The sequence below is a fragment of the Phascolarctos cinereus genome, unplaced genomic scaffold (genome assembly GCF_003287225.1).
Source record: "Phascolarctos cinereus isolate Bilbo 61053 unplaced genomic scaffold, phaCin_HiC Scaffold_2;HRSCAF=192, whole genome shotgun sequence".
NCBI lineage: Eukaryota > Metazoa > Chordata > Mammalia > Diprotodontia > Phascolarctidae > Phascolarctos > Phascolarctos cinereus.
Window position 1 is genome coordinate 287,787,618 of NW_027555625.1, and position 4,177 is coordinate 287,791,794.

The following is a 4,177-nucleotide window of genomic DNA, read 5'->3' on the forward strand; positions in this document are numbered from 1 at the left end:
TCCACGTCTCATCCTTTCTTTTCATGCCACCAGTCTGGAAGGGTGGAGTGGGGGGAGGGGAAAGAAGGGGGAGTGAGGAGGAAAGGGCCAAGATTGGGGGCCATGTTTACCAAGAAAGGCATGATTGGGAGGGAGATGCTTATAAGGCATTGACGCAGATGTAGAGACATACTTGTCTGTTGAACCAGAAATCTGTTTTCCTTGGCTTGTCTCCTTTGAAGGAAAGCTCTCCATCCTTGTCCTAAGCTCAGCGAGGTCTGCTCTCTCCTGGCTGGATTCAGTGAATCTGTCTTATTTGGTTTAAACTGTTTAATTGATGAGTTGAAAGAAGGAAAATTTTTCAGCATCCCTTTCAGCTGAATGCTATTTTATTTTAAAACCATACTTTGATATATTCTCTTGGCTTAGAGGGAACAGTCTCAGAGGGCCTGGGATGGATGTTTCTGGCCATTTAGTTTTGGGAATCTTACCCCTGCTTTTTCCCTCCTGTCTACATTGGCTCAGCCATAGAACTCATCTTGGCCAAGGGTGGAGAAGGCACAAGGAGGACAACCCTATCTCACCACCACCACTACAAATCACCCTTTCTGTAAGTGGGACTAAGTCCCCACGGTGAGTGAAGAAATGATGGAACTTCACCTTTAAAGATTCATTCCTTTGGGTTAACCGTTGCCTTCTTCCTCTTAAAAACCCAGCTATCCTTGGGAGAAATGAAATATTTAGCCCCAACAGCTCAGTGTGAATGAGTTTTTAAGATTGCTTTTTCCCCTTGGCCGCAGGGGGAATGGAACTTAATAAAAGAAATGGGCCCTCAGAGGAAGGGCAAAGACAAACCAGCAGAAAATGGAGGCTGTGTTTGCTTTAGTATTCCTCAGACCCTCAGACCATTTTGGAGCCTTATTGGGAACAATCATTGTTAAGGAGCCCTTTCCTGCTCCACCCTGGGCCTCTGCTTCTTTTAACATGGGGGCTTTCTCTTGTCCAGACTAATATCTCTAATTGGCTCAAATGGTTTGCTGTTGGGCCAATGAGCTGTGACCCCTGGGGAGTCAGTCCTCTGGGATTCAGAGGAAGATAGGGAGGAGAGAAGACAGAAAGTGGGGAATTGGGCAGACGTGACATAGCCCAGGAGTTGACTCATTACCTTTAATTTTTTTTTTTGGTGGCATTCAGAACTTGACAAGCAGCGGTTCTCAAAGCCTTTGTTTCCTTCCTTCCCTTAGAAATCCAGTAATAAAGCCCTTTTCCTTATGGACTGGGGTCAAAGTGGAATTTGCCCCCAACCTCCAGCATCTGGCTTATGAGGAAATATCTTGCCCTGGGAACCCCAATGTCCCTTTTCTTTAGAACCGAGTCCAAGCTTTCCCCAGAGGAACTAGGGCCCCAAGGGTGAGTGGGAAGTTTCTGTGGTAACAGCTGCCTCAGCAACTTCTTTCAGGAGCCAGATTCCATTTGGGACTCAGAAACCTCCAAATGGGGATAAGGGTTTCAGGGTTTGGGAAACTCACAAGATACAGGGCCTGGTTTGGCAGCCAAATGAGGCCTGTGGGTTGGAGGGCATTCCACATGGCTCCACATGTAGTCGTTTGGCCTCCCCACCTAGCTATATTTCATTCTCTCCTTCCTCCTTTTCTTTCCATCTCTCTCTTTTTCTTTCCTATCCCCCCTCCCCACCTCTCTTCCTTTCTCCTCTCTGGTCCCAAAAACTGCTGACCACCCTCACTGCTCTGGGCCTTCCTGACACTGCTCTCTCTTGGTTCTCTCTCTCTCTCTCTCTCTCTCTCTCTCTCTCTCTCTCTCTCTCTCTCTCTCTCTCTCTCTCTCTCTCTCTCTCTCTCTCTCTCTCTCTCTTTCAGGCTGCTCCTCCATCTCTTTTGGTAAATCTTTCTTCATGTCCTGCCCTCTAAGACTCTACCCTGGGCCCTTTCTCTCCCCTCTCTCTTGGTGATCTCTTCTGGTCTCACAGACTCATTCATTATCTCTATGTAGATAATGCCCAAATCTATAGAGCGAGGCTTGGTGTTTCTCCTGAACTCCTATAAACATCTAAAACTCAATCTGTCCAAAACAGAACTCATTTTCTTTTCCTCTAAAATCATCCCTTTTCCTAAATTCTCTAGTTTCCTTAACAGCAGAACCATCCTTCCAGACAATGGAGTTATCCCGGAATCTTCACTCTCCCTCATCAATCAACCATCAATCAAAAGGCATTTATTAAGTATCTACCATGTGCTAAGGTGCTGGGTATACAGAGACAATGATAAAAACAGCTCCTTCCCTCAAAGAACTTCTTTGGGAGGAAAAAACCCACACACATGTATCAGTATATAGAGAAAACATACAAAATAAATACAAAGTAATTTAGTGGGAGAAGCACAGGTGGCTGGGTGGATGAAGAAAGGCCTCATGTCCGAGATTGCACTAAAATGATCCTTTTAAGGAAATTAGGGATTCTAAGAGATAGAGTTAAGGAGGAAGTGAATTCCAGGCATGAGGAACAGCCTAGGCAAAGGCACAGAGATGGGAAGTGGACTGTTATGTGTCAGGAACAGCAGGGCCAGTGTGCCTACACTGTACAGCGTGCAAAGGGGAGTAATATAATAAACCTGAAAAAGTAGATTAGACACAGGCTAAAAGGCTTTAAATGCCAAGGAGGGAAGTTTGTATATTAAATCCTAGAAATAATAGGGAGACACTGGAGTTTATTGACCAAGGGAGTGACCCGTGAGACATGCTCTAGGTACATGTCACTTTGGAAGCTGTGTGAAGGATGGGTTGGAAAGGCTCCCACAGTGGAGACCAATCAGGCAAGAAAACCAATCAGGAGGTTACTGAAATCATCCAGAGAAGAGGTGCTGAGGGGCTATATGAATGAGGGGAGGGGCAATGGGAGTGAGAGATATTTTACAGGTAGAATTGACAACGCCTGACAACTAACTGGATGTATGGGATGAACAAGAATGAGGAATCAGGAATAATGTTGAAACTGGGAACGAAATTAGAATGTTAGGAAGAGGGAAAGATGGAAAATGAGTTCTCCTGGATATGATGACTTTGAATCCTTGTGGCACATCCAGTTGTAAATGTCTACTAGGTAGTGGGTAATAAAGAGACTGGAGCTCACAAGAGAGACTAGGGCTGGATATGTAGATGTGGGGGTCATCTTTGTGGAGATGATATTTAAACCCTATGGAAGCTGATGAAATAACCTAAAGCAGGAGTTCTTGGTCTGGAGTCTGTGAACTTTTTTTTTTTAATATTAGGATAACTGAGTTTCAATGTAATTGGGATCCTTTGTAATCATGTGTATTTTGTGCGTTTTAAAACATTCTAAGAAGGGATGCATAGGCTTTGCAAGACTGCCAACAGGGTCACAAAGGAGGTTAAGAAACCCTGTCCTAAAGATAGAAGAGGGGACACAGCTAGGCGATGCAGCTAGGTGGCACAGTGGATAGAGCACCAGCTCTCAAGTCAGGAGGACCAGAGTTCAAATCTGACCTCAGACCAAACATTTGACACTAGCTGTGTGATCCTGGGCAAGTCCTAAAAATAAATAAATAATAAAGATACGAGAGGACCCTGCATAGAGTCTTGGACTGCCCTCATTTTTGGAGAACAGGCTGTAGGAGCCAGAGAACCAAGAGAAACCTGTACCATTAAAAACTCAAGAGAAAGCATTCAGGAGGAGGAGCTCCTCAGCTGTCAAATATTTCAGTTTCTACATCTTGTTCATTCTACCTCCATTCACTAATCCTCTCCATTCATACAGCCACCATCCTTGTTAAGGCCCTAATCACCTCATCGCCCCTCACCTGGACTACTGCCATAGCCTTCTAATTGGTCTTTCTGTCTTGACAACCCCCTCCCCCAATGCGAACTCCACTCAGCCGCCAAAGGGCTATTCCTGAAGTATCCATCGGACCATGTCGTAACTCTGCTCCAAGTGCCCAGAGAGGGGCTTCCTATTGCCTCCAGGATAACATACAAACTCCTATGCTTGGCAACGAAAGCCCTTTGGAGTGTGACTCTGGGCTACCTTTCCAACTTTATTACACATTACTCCCATTCGTGAACTTCACCTTCCAGCCAACTGTCTTCTGGTTGTTCCTTACACATTTCCCTCCTCCATGCCTTTGTATATGCTGTTCCCATGCTCCAGTCTACTCCACCTATAAGG